The sequence below is a fragment of the Littorina saxatilis genome, linkage group LG1 (assembly GCF_037325665.1).
Source record: "Littorina saxatilis isolate snail1 linkage group LG1, US_GU_Lsax_2.0, whole genome shotgun sequence".
Taxonomy (NCBI): Eukaryota; Metazoa; Mollusca; class Gastropoda; order Littorinimorpha; family Littorinidae; genus Littorina; species Littorina saxatilis.
In genome coordinates, this window is record NC_090245.1 from 90,469,186 (window position 1) to 90,482,152 (window position 12,967).

Consider the following 12,967-nt stretch of genomic DNA (forward strand, 5'->3'; position numbering starts at 1 on the left):
ACAAAGTAATAATCGTTTATGTGTTAATCAAGCATCTTCCCTGCCGTCCTACATCTATATCTATATACGGCTTGTGTATGTGTGTGTGTGTGTGTGTGTGTGTGTGTCTGTCTGTCTGTGTGTTCGCGATGCACGGCCAAAGTTCTCGATGGATCTGCTTCAAATTTGGTGGGCATATTCAGAAGTAGAGGAATACCCGGCTTTGCCGGGATGAAAGCGTTGTGGACAGTGACCTTCTAAAAATAGTAACGGGAATATCCGGCTTCGCCGGGATGAAAGCGTTGTGGACAGTGACCTTCTAAACATAGTAACGGGAATATGGATTGACACCACATGAAGGAAGGGAGATAAACGCAAAACACTGGAGAAGATAAGAAAGAGCTACTGGGAATGGATCTGGGAAGATGAACAGAAAAACCAAAATCGGTCCCACGCTGCGCGCTGAGAGCACGTGCTGAAAATTCTCATCGACCAGGTTGTGTCCGGGATCTACCTGAATATGCCGACCAAATTTGAAGCAGATCCATCGAGAACTTTGGCAGTGCATCGCGAACACCCACACACACACAGACAGACACAAGCCGTATATATATATAAATATAAAAAAATATATATTTATATTAAATATGTAAAGGGACTTTGCTCTGTAAATCTCGGTCCCCCTTGAGAAGGGTCTGATGCTCCCAATAGGCTGTCTGTGAAGGGATACTTATTTCTCTCTCTTTCTCTGCTAAGAGATTTTAACAAATCTCGGAAGAAAGTCTCTGCTGACTTTCAATTGTTTCTTTCACAATTTCTGATGTTTTATATATATATATAGATAGATATACGGCTTCTCTGTGTGTGTGTGTGTGTAGGCAACACCTGTGGATTGTAGAGTTCTGTTTGTGATGGGGTCTGGCGGCTTTTGTCTCTCTCTATGTTCTGGTCTTCCTTAGAAAAGCCATAAGTGTTTAAAAGGCTTAGAAATAAGCTCTAAAATTCTCAATCCTGTTTGAGTGGACTTCGCCTCCAAAGGTGATTATGGTGTTTCAGCACTCGGTTACATTCGGCGTCGTCGACAGGGATGGCACTCGACATGATATGTACAAGAATGACATTATGGCCACTGAATCATTTTCGTGCTGTTCTTTCACGAACCTGGGAGGGACCTAAGCTTGGCGGGTCCATGGTTCGGAACTTTGGGGACAAAGTTCATTCAAACGGGGGCGACGGTGTGACAGTGAGACTACCGTCGCCCTTCACAGCAGACTCTGCAGAGTTGTTCGCCTTAGAAGTTATGAGCTATTTATAGCTAGCTCGCAAGGCAACACCTCTGGATTGTAGAGTTTTGTTTGTGATGGGGTCTGGCGGCTTTTGTCTCTCTCTATGTTCTTGCCTTCCTTTGTGAAGCCGTAACAGTTTTTATAGGGCTTAGAAATAAACTCTAAAATTCTCAATCCTGTTTGATTGGACTTCGTCTCCAAAGGTGATTGTGGTGTTTCGGCACTCGGTTACATAAGTATTGCAATTCGTGTACAAAATCCCTCCCATCTTCAAAATATTGCCACTAATACTACCCCTCCCATCGTAAATATTCTGCATCAAATTTGGTGGGCATATTCAGGTGGACCCCGGGCACAATAAGGTGGATGGAAATTTTCAACATGTGCTCTAAGCCCGCGAACCGCCACTCTGCATACTCTGTCTCGCGATCCACCCGGCTTCATTCCTCTAGTTAGTACATATATATCTACCCAAGTCCTTCTTTAGCATATAACACACGCACACACATATTCACACACACAAACACACACGTAATACATATATGAAGCAAAGCATGAACAAAAAACAAACAAAAAAACACATTCAATATACGAAATGTCATCAGCAATGGCAAAATACAATTCTTTCTTTATTTGGTGTTTAACGTCGTTTTCAACCATGAAGGTTATATCGGGACGGGCAAAATACAATGAAATAATTACAGAAAGGATCACATTACAAACGTGCGCGCTCCCCGCATACGCATTCATTTATATGTATACACACGGTTTATAATCGTAGCCTTATGATCAGTTTGAACGCTAATTTTGACATGGATAAATTCATACCTCAAAATGCAGGTAAATAGAAACACTAAATAACATTTCAGAGCACATATACACGGTAACACACACACACACACACACATGCGCGCGCATGCAGAGAGAGAGAGAGAGATATGATTAGGGGAGAGAAATGCTGCAGAAAAAACAATTTTTCTGCAGCTTTTCTGAATAATGTCATCATCCGTCGAAGCATCGTTTTTTTCCCCTGCAAAACAGTTTTTTCGCAGCATATAATGTTGACATTTTTTTCTGCGGCATTATTACGATTAACTTTTTCTTCAGAATAAACTGACAGTTTTTCTGATGAAAAACCAACGCTCTTGTAAAGTAGCGTTTGTATCCGTCTAGGGACACAACGATGCCAAAAAACAAGTGAATTGGTCAAGGAACAAAGACGCACAAAGCAATTAAAAACTGTGACTTCCGTACATATTAGTTAACTTAACCTCCACCTGAAGTCAAACAAGCTCTAGTTTTCACCATTGAAGATGTGTCCCTAGTCCCTGTAAACCTGAAAAGTCTGACGCACAAAGCTGGCGACCATCATGCCGTAGTAACTGGGGTGGTAGTTAGCTAGGAGGGTGGACAACCACTCTGCTGTCCCTTGAGCAGCTCTTTCCAGCATTCCGTGCAGCATGACGAAGCCGGTGAAGCCGCAGGACAGAGCGCGGTCAGCATAGCCGGCAGCGGTCACTGTCAAGGTGCTCTTGTCCAGAGTCGTAGCCCAGTGGCCACACGCCTGCCAAAGAAAATTTCACTTCTACCGTTTAAGCTCATTAATTCACCCATCTTGCTGTTCCACTGCTATCCACCCAATATGCAGAAAAATCAGACTGATCAATCACAAAGATAGAATTACAAAGCCCACAAGTGAACATGCCTAAAGCCTGAAATAAGTGAATTTTGTAATTGTCCATTCAGACACTTTTCTTTGCTTTATAATTGGTCACACAGAATACTTTTAACCAGAATAAACAAATGAAAGCCGGTTAACTTGCAAAAAGAATGACAAATTCAAACAGCAGAAAAGGATATAAATTATGGGCCAACACTAACACAAGCACTAACACGCACAAGCATGCAGACAGACAGGTAGACATCACACACACACACACTGACACACACCAGGTCAAATGGCTCTGAAGCATTGGAGTAGCCATAGGGTCCACTGGCTTGGTGTGTGTGCGCCAGGTCTGCACTGATAATGACCACAATGCGCTGTGATGCTGAGTCTAACATCTCAAACAGATTTGAGCCTGACACAACCAACAAAAGCTTATTAAGACAAAGATCAATGCCAGCATACATTATGAGTATGACAGAAGTTTGAACAGCATTGCAGACTAATAAACAATAGCACGCTTTTCTGTACCTCTCTTTGTTTTAACTTTCTGAGCGTGTTTTTAATCCAAACATATCATATCTATATGTTTTTGGAATCAGGAACCAACAAGGAATAAGATGAAAGTGTTTTTAAATTGATTTGGACAATTTAATTTTGATAATAATTTTTATATATTTAATTTTCAGAGCTTGTTTTTAATCCGAATATAACATATTTATATGTTTTTGGAATCAGCAAATGATGGAGAATAAGATAAACGTAAATTTGGATCGTTTTATAATTTTTTTTTTTTTACAATTTTCAGATTTTTAATGACCAAAGTCATTAATTAATTTTTAAGCCACCAAGCTGAAATGCAATACCGAAGTTCGGGCTTCGTCGAAGATTACTTGACCAAAATTTCAACCAATTTGGTTGAAAAATGAGGGCGTGACAGTGCCGCCTCAGCTTTCATGAAAAGCCGGATATGACGTCATGAAAGACATTTATCAAAAAAATGAAAAAAACGTATGGGGATTTCATACCCAGGAACTCTCATGTCAAATTTCATAAAGATCGGTCCAGTAGTTTAGTCTGAATCGCTCTACACACACACACAGACACACACAGACACGCACACACACACGCACATACACCACGACCCTCGTTTCGATTCCCCCTCGATGTTAAAATATTTAGTCAAAACTTGACTAAATATAAAAAAAGTATAAATTTACTTACTATATCACAAATATATGTACCTATAAATGCTGTAATAACTGAAAACCTACACACCTCATACTGTTATAGACAAAGTTACATCTGAGCTTGATATTTCATTATTAAGTGAAACTGAAAGTGAACTAATAGAGCAATTCTTAACGGAAAAAAATTGCTTCCAGTAATACAACTTACTATTTGATCAGTGTCAAAATCAACCCAAATAACTTGATTACATTTTGATTTACAAAACCCACACAAACACACATAGAACTGTTTAATTTCGAACATCATTTATTTGCGATAAAAAAGACATACTGAAAGACAAGTTGTGCCAAAGACAGTTTCCTGAAGTGAATAAACAGTCTCTGGTGTAACAGACCTGCATACTAACACATGAATGCAAACACATGCACGTGCACACCTCACATCCACACACACACACAGAAAGAACACAGTACCCAGCTAAAGGAGCTCTGGGATCATGGCGACATCATCAGTGTAGCGACGGCTAGGCTGAGACAGAATGATGGCTTTGGTGTTGTTTAAACCAGGGATGAAATGTAAGGGTATCACCTCCCCCCACCTGAAACAAAGAATCAAAGTTTGAAGAAACTGTGTGTCTCTTTTTACATTTAGTCAAGTTTTGACTACATGTTTTAACATAGAGGGGGAATCGAGACGAGGGTCGTGGTGTATGTGTGTGTGTGTGTGTGTGTGTGTGTCTGTCTGTCTGTGCGTGTGTGTGTGTAGAGCGATTCAGACCAAACTACTGGACCGATCTTTATGAAATTTGACATGAGAGTTCCTGGGAATGATATCCCCGGACGTTTTTTTCTTTTTTTTTTATGAATACCTTTGATGACGTCATATCCGGCTTTATGTAAAAGTTGAGGCGGCACTGTCACACCCTCATTTTTCAATCAAATTGATTGAAATTTTGGCCAAGCAATCTTCGACAAAGGCCGGACTTCGGTATTGCATTTCAGCTTGGTGGCTTAAAAATTAATTAATGACTTTGGTCATTAAAAATCTGAAAATTGTAAAAAAAAAAAAATTTTTTATAAAACGATCCAAATTTACGTTAATCTTATTCTTCATCATTTCCTGATTCCAAAAACATATAAATATGTTATATTTGGATTAAAAACAAGCTCTGAAAATTAAAAATATAAAAATTATGATCAAAATTAAATTTTCCAAATCAATTTAAAAACACTTTCATCTTATTCCTTGTCGGTTCCTGATTCCAAAAACATAATAGATATGATCATATGTTTGGATTAAAAACACGCTCAGAAAGTTAAAACAAAGAGAGGTACAGAAAAGCGTGCTATCCTTCTCAGCGCAACTACTACCCCGCTCTTCTTGTCAATTTCAATGCCTTTGCCACAAGCGGTGGACTGACGATGCTACGAGTATACGGTCTTGCTGAAAAATTGCATTGCGTTCAGTTTCATTCTGTTAGTTCGACAGCTTGACTAAATATTGTATTTTCGCCTTACGCGACTTGCTATTTCCTGTTCTTGCCCCCTTTGGTTCCCAAAATCTCAAGGTCCTCAGTTTGAGTCTTTTCCGAGGCTTTTATTTTTATCCCCAATCCCTCCTAAAAATGAAATGCCCAGCCCCGAAAGAACAAACAGGAAGTGTTGAATGAAGCTGTCAAGGTCATGCAGCCAGTGTAGGTTGGGATTCAGGCCACCTTTGCTGTACAGAGTTCTGTACATGATTCTCACTCTCAGCTCTATCTTTTCAAACACCGAGCCCCGGATAGCCATTATAATAGCTTTAAGTGATGATCCGGGTTTGAAGGTGCTCTCCATCTCTAACCGCATTTTTCTGTGGCCCCCCCCCCCCCCTCTCTGATTTTCGGAGGATGTTGGTTTTGTGCAGATCTACGCTGCATCTGTTGTTTACATATTTTGTCAAATACGAGGACTGGTCGACAACGGTGAATCTGTGGAGGGGCAGTCAGTGAAATCTTAATTGCGCTTGACTGGCAGGAGATGAAATATAGTTTGCAGGACTGTTCTCTTCTGGGCAAGCCACCCTTAAAACTGACATCCTCTTGCATGTCAACAGGGAAGGCAGTCTCTACATATAAAAGGAGGGAGTAACAAATCTGTTGAAAGGGCTGGATGCATGGGTATATCACTATATGCAACAACCACTTAAATTCAGCATTGTCCCTGATGCACAACTAGTGTAAATATAATTAAAAAGAAAGAAAAACTTAAAGTTCTGATTCTCACTTTAATGGAAAAGGCTCTGAGCTTTGCTCTGGCGGCCCGTATGCGGACAGCCCTGACACGTTTTTGGCCAAACCCAAACTCTTCACAAGATCAGCGGACATTTTGGTGTCCAGGTTTACAGACACGCTGTAACAGCAGGGTGGACACTGGCAGTTATCTGTGTCGGCGTGCCCCTGTCCCTGAGGGTTGAGGTAGAAAAGAAAGTTTTTTAGGTCCGCGACTCCGTGTGGAGTGCTGAGAAAAACAAGGTCTGGTTTCAGCTGTTGCATCTGTTGCCTTACTTTCACACAAGCGTTGTGGATTTCCCATGCTTCCTTTTTGGCCGTGGAGTTGGTAGTGTTGAAGTGTCGAGGATCCAACGCTATCCCTCCGTGAGGCATGATAAAACTAGCGACGATTTTGGCGGAAACACGTGTAAGATTGAAGACGAGAAACACGGCGCATAGGGTGCTTACTTTCGAACTTGCCATCTTGGCCCATGTGACTTTTTGATTGCGAGAGTGACTTCCCCTGTGTGTTCCACTTCCGTTGCGTGGTACGCCAACCTTCCCTGGGTTGTTGCCAATCCATGTAAATATTGGACGCGAATGAACTGTACAACTCCCGTCAAGCCAGATTTTCTTTTCCGAATGAAATGGCTAAAGCAGACGTAAAGAACCAGCCAGGGCCAGATTCTAGGATGAATAACGAATCTTCAGCGGAACATTCTTCAGAGAAATCTCGCTCAATGGCAGACGACGGGGGCGCAGAAGGCGAGGCAGTGGAATTCAACCTATCAGACCCCGATCAGTTAGCAGCGCAGTTAGAAAGAGTGGATCTCACAGAACAAGAGTCAGATCAACTGCTTCGAGAGGCGTATAAAGTCAACAAACAGCTGAAGATGGTAGGATTGTTAGCACCAGCTTTAAGCAGGGATTCAATCTGTTTCAGTGTTTGAAAACAACACACACACACACACTCACGTGTTCACAGACATCATGACTGACCCAAGAGTGCATACTTCTAATCTATACAGCGAAGTCTCTGCATGTCTTTCCCTGACATAATTAGAAGAGCATTTAACACTGCATGAGATAAGTAATTTCCCCCCAAAATGTGGTCTCATGAATGGAATTAGTTAGATTGACAGCGCTTTATTGGTTATTATTTAGCAATAACATGATTAAGATGGGTTTGAAAGTTCTCACCGTCTGTAGAGAAACCGATGATGGTCTTGGTCACCAATCTGTTCACCTCAACTGTTGCGAGCTGGTTCTAGTGTGCTTGCAGCAGACCCAGCACAGCACAGATCCACTTCTGGAATCTTAAGTTAAATGTGTCCCAAGACACATATTTTGTAGTCCTGGCATCCTGAAAGGCAGGGGCCCCAACCTACAGGTTTGCTTCCATACCAAAAACGCCTCCAGACACGGGAACTTGGGAGCAGAGGCAACAGCTCCGCTTGAACCTCAGAAACCAAATGTGCCTCCAGATACACAGATCCCTTAGACGGCCGAGGCTGTGGCCTCTAAGGTTCTCTTGTACCAAACCGCCTCCTGACTCTGCATCAGATTGCTTACGCTGGCATCTGCTTACATAGACCCACATTAAGTCACCACCGAGTGGTAGACACAGACGACATTTGGTAGCACTGACTGCCAGCTTCACGGTAATGCGTACCCCTAGCGCGGCTCTGCTTGGGTGGGAAAGTTCTGAGCAAAACACTATGTGTTACTCCATACCCCCCGCCCTCCATGGAACTTCTTGACCCCAACCAATTGGGGGGAGGGGGGGGGGAGTTTGCCCAGTCGGTAGAGGCGCTCTAAAACCGGTTGTTACTATCAGCGTGGGTTCAACCCCCAAGTTCGGCGCGGGATGCGTGTCCCAGAGTCAACTTTGTGCAGACTCTCCTCGGTGTCAGAACACCCCCGTGTGCACGCATGCGCACGATAAAGATCCCAGGGTCACAGCGAAAGCCTCAAGCCTTGGAAACACGAATACATGCATGCAAAAATATGAAGCCCGGGTGTCCGTTCGGCCAACAGCCAATAAAGTAACCATTTCAGCACTGACCCAAGACGACCCAACCCGGTCCCTAGCCCATTTCAGGTCTCCTCTAGCAGCCGGCAGCCAGCTGTCTACATCTCTCCCCCCCCTCCCCCCTACATTTTTATTTTTAATTTTTATACAAAGCCGGGTTTTCCCGTGTAACATGCCCCTAATGGCTTTGCCGTGAGGGCGTAAAACTTACATTTTCTCTTTCTCACCGTCTGTTTGCAGATACTAAAGCAAAAACAGGATAAGATTGCATCGTCAATGAGAACACAAAGTGCTAGCTCCAGGGTATCTGGGCATGGAGGCCTCAAGGTGCTTCCTCCAATTAGTAAAAGAAAAGAGGGTCTGCCAGCAAGGTCATTGAGAGCTTACGGTCACAGACACAGCCCCCCAAGAAGTGTCCCACATACAGCCGTAAGTATGCTTTTATTTTAGGATTGATGTAAAATTGTGTGAACCTTTAAAGTTTGATTGTAGGATATGCTTGGGATGTTTTTTTTAGTTTTTTTTTTATGTCTTTTAATGTTGCTGTTGATATGCAAATGATAAAAGGAGATGCCTGTAAGAGATGTGTGCTAGTATGCAGTTGCTTGTTGTTAAGGCATAGTGTATATATATCTGTTTGGTTGTTTATTGTTTGCCTTAAAGACTATTTTAAATCTTAATATTTTATGTAGGCGCTGCATTTTTAAACTTGTTCATTATGATCAGTGATGTGTGTTTGCTGGAAATATGTTCAAGAGTGCCATAATGCATGACAGGTGTCATATCAAATTTTCATGTCAAATTGAATCAATTTTGTGAAGCGCCCTCAGATTGCTAGACTGGTAGTGCTATTTAGGAGGCCAGTAACCAGAGAGCATTGTGAGACAATTGTCATGGAGCCAAGAGAGTTGTGGCACATGGCCGTTCACAAAGTCTGGTGTGAAAGAGTTCCTTGAATGTTGAACACGTTGTAACTAAAATGCTTGTCTTAGCTGTAAATCACACACACACACACATGTGCACGCACACACACACACACACACACACAAACGTGGACAAAAATGAAGTCAGGAATTGATTAAAGCTGTGAAGAAATGATCAAGCCTGCGTTTCTTTCATCCTTTTCTTTCTACCAGAGCAAGCCACGGACCAAGTCAGCAAGGGCAAAGTCAACCTCTCAAACTCGAAAACCTCAGTGGGATGACAGATTCTCGTTTTCATAATTATCTTCATAGCAAGGATTTACACAGACGGGGCAAAGGAGAGTGAAAACACCAAAGGAATTGGGTGTTTCACTTTTGGAAAAGTCAAAACTTTTTATCAGTAACAATGAGTGAATGCTTAGTTTGTATAAGAGTCTTGAACAATCAATTGCTGATGATGAACAATGATGCTTCTTTTGCTTGAAAAAGAAGCTTGACTGGAATTTAATCATGAGATTTGTGTCAGTGTTGATGTTGTTTGCGGTGCAGGTGTATTAAGCACTGTTTGATTGCATTTATCAAAAATAGTATCTGTGTACTGAATATTTCTAGTATATAATCATGTTGTAAATTGTTATGGTTTGTTGGTACGAAACTAACCTGTACAGATTTGTTGACAAGGTTATGTCTGGGATAGTAACTATGTTAAACTTCACCCGATCAAGCGTTGGACTTACACAGTCCAGATGATGTGGGTCGTGTACGACCCATACTTTCCAAAAGATTCAACGTAAAAAGTATGGGTCGTACACGACCCACGCCATCCGAATAGGGATAAATGTTTTGCCGCCTCTTTGCGGAGTATGGGTCATACACGACCCACGCCATCCGAGTAAGGATAAACAACATAACATTTCTTACGTAATTCCATATGGGTCGTCCACGACCCACATCATCCGGACTGTGTAGTTCAAATTACGTCATCGTTTATTTGTTTGTTTACAAAGATAATCTTTCAAAAGTTGGACAATGGGAAGGTCGTATGGTGATTAGAGATTACATGAATTGAAGTCTCAATTAAAAACTCCAAATAGTTTCAGAGATAAAGACGATTTTGTGAGGCTCCGGGTCGTCTACAACCCACGAAGCACGGTGAAGGTTGAAGCATAACAGGAAAGTCCTGACCTTGTACGATTGCGCTATTTGATTCACTGTCATATGTCCCAACAATGTGGTTGTGGCTTTACACTTTGCATAATGTACTTCTGTTTTGAAGAAACACCTGTGGGTACGAGTCCAGTGTGATTTTTTGTCTCTCGGCATAGCTGTTTTACTGCTAACAGTGATGCCCAAAACTAGTGAATTTCTCATGCTATTATTGATCAACATATACATTACTATGATAAGATGTATTTTTGCATGTATTTATATTGGACATGGGTTGTAGCAGTGTCTAGTACACAACAGATACCATTTAAATGACTAACATCATCCTTTTGTGTAAGGACACATGCAAAGAAAGAACACCTTTGGCCATTCCAAGGTTGTCTTTTCTTGACAGGTACCAGCAGAGATCTACATAAGAATTTTCATGTAGTATTGGGTAACTGGTACACAAGTGACGGTTAAGGCAAAATTATAAGTGAAATGTATCTGTACTTTTGTTCTGTCTCAAAATCATCAAGGAAAAGATGATGTTTTTGACTTGTATGATTGTTTTACCTCTTTTTATCATTCTGCTCAAATATTTATTATTGTGTTAAGACATGAGAAGTATGACTAGCAGATGTGTACAAAGCTACCCATGGTGTAAATTTGTTTTGGTAACAGTATTACAGGCAACTGGTATGCAGGACTAGTCCGCACCTTAACCTCCACTCCTAAAACAAATGTTGGATCCGTCTTAAAAAAAAAGTGAAAACCCATGATGTTGACATCTGTGTTCCATGAAATTGTATGAAAGTTTCAGATATATTTGTGTTCAAGAAACCCCCCGCGGGTTAGGGGGAAGAATTTACCCAATGCTCCCCAGCATGTCGTAAGAGGCGACTAACGGATTCTGTTTCTCCTTTTACCCTTGTTAAGTGTTTCTTGTATAGAATATAGTCAATGTTTGTAAAGTATTTAGTGTTAAGTCCTTTGTACTGGAAACTTGCATTCTCCCAGTAAGGTAATATATTGTACTACGTTGCAAGCCCCTGGAGCAATTTTTTGATTAGTGCTTTTGTGAACAAGAAACAATTAACAAGTGGCTCTATCCCATCTCCCCCCTTTCCCCGTCGCGATATAACCTTCGTGGTTTGTTTGTTTGTTTGTTTGTTTATTTGTTGCTTAACGTCCAGCCGACTACGCAGAGCCATATCAGGACGAGGAAGGGGGGGATGAAGGGGGCCACTTGTCAAGCGATTCCTGTTTACAAATGCACAAACCCATTACTTGTGTCCCAGCAGGCTTTAGTAAAACTAAATTAATACCTACTGGAAGATTACCAGTTTCCAGTATGTTAAAATAGGCTTAACCTATCTACTGCTGGACTTACATCAGAACACTAACAGATTAAACTATACATGAATCGCGAGACAAGCGGCAAGAGAAGAGATTTTTGGAAAAAATACAGGTGAATGAGCAAGAAGGCAGAAAAAAGAAAAGAATTCATGAAGAAAAAGAGAGCATGACAGGAAAGAGGAACCAAAAATCTACCTAACAGCAAACTAGAAAGCTCCTGCGGTTCCAAAAACAGGAGGGGCTTTTAATTTCATAACCGCAGTGCCCCACTGCGGGACCTTCGTGGTTGAAAACGACGTTAAACACCAAATAACGAAAGAAAGATGTGTTCAAGAAAAAGTCTTCACATAAATATGAATGTGCGTGTTCTATAGTCTTCTCATTAAAGATAGTACACCTAAGGCGTAATTTTGGAAAGTTTTTTTTAATGATTTGGACCTTAAAATGTTCAAAGGACATTCGCTGTACTGTTGTTTAGAAACACCTGCAATATGATTTGCTCAAAACTGCTCCAAAACTATGAATTTTAATCAACGAGCGGTTTGCTTCGCCCAGCTCTGATGTGTCAGGAGTCCGGACTTCCGTTCGTCATCGTACTTTATTAATTAGGTTTTTATATACCCATTCGTCAAAGCATATTAAAACCGTTGGATTGAGGAAGGCAAACCTATAGTCTAGCAAATGCATGCAAATTCCGTGCCAAACAGGGATAAATGGATCGCATATGTTATAAAACACACTGTCCGTTGGAGAATGTCACCATGTGAAAAGACTACCGAAGACGTCATTTAGAGTTGAAAAATACAACGCTCAAACACTCATTCTAAGACCTTCCTCAAGTGTGTTATGATCTATTCAACACCCAAATCGAACTCTGTAGCTCTCGGCTCAATTTCAAACCTGTATCTCTTGGAACACCAAGGGGCGAAAGGTAGGACAAAAATTATGACTGGCGCAAAAAGGTGTCACAATGAGGATTAGTCTGGAATGCACACTCAAAACCCAGCTGTTTACAACACCCAACTTGAAATGTATAGCTCTTGGGGCGATGAGACAGTTTTTTTGCTGGATATTATCACTTTAGTTACATAAAAACAACCGTGTACATTTTATCTTTTCTAATATATAGAACAG

At 41.3% G+C, this 12,967-nt stretch overlaps 2 long non-coding RNA genes and 1 pseudogene across 2 annotated transcripts in view; 1 reads left to right on the forward strand and 2 right to left on the reverse strand.

The window, feature by feature from the left end:
* Positions 1-894: 894 nt before the first annotated feature.
* LOC138945444 (uncharacterized) lies at positions 895-6,887 on the reverse strand (annotated as a pseudogene).
* Positions 6,888-6,929: 42 nt separating this feature from the next.
* Positions 6,930-11,253, forward strand: LOC138945472 (uncharacterized). The gene is made up of 3 exons (XR_011449008.1): positions 6,930-7,269; positions 8,646-8,834; positions 9,542-11,253. It is a non-coding gene; the product is annotated as an uncharacterized lncRNA (long non-coding RNA).
* A 374-nt stretch (positions 11,254-11,627) lies between these two features.
* LOC138945498 (uncharacterized) overlaps positions 11,628-12,967 on the reverse strand; it is an 82,830-nt gene continuing 81,490 nt past the window's right edge. The window contains exon 2 of the long non-coding RNA XR_011449018.1: positions 11,628-12,111. This is a non-coding gene — a long non-coding RNA (uncharacterized lncRNA). The remainder of the gene's footprint in view (positions 12,112-12,967) is intronic.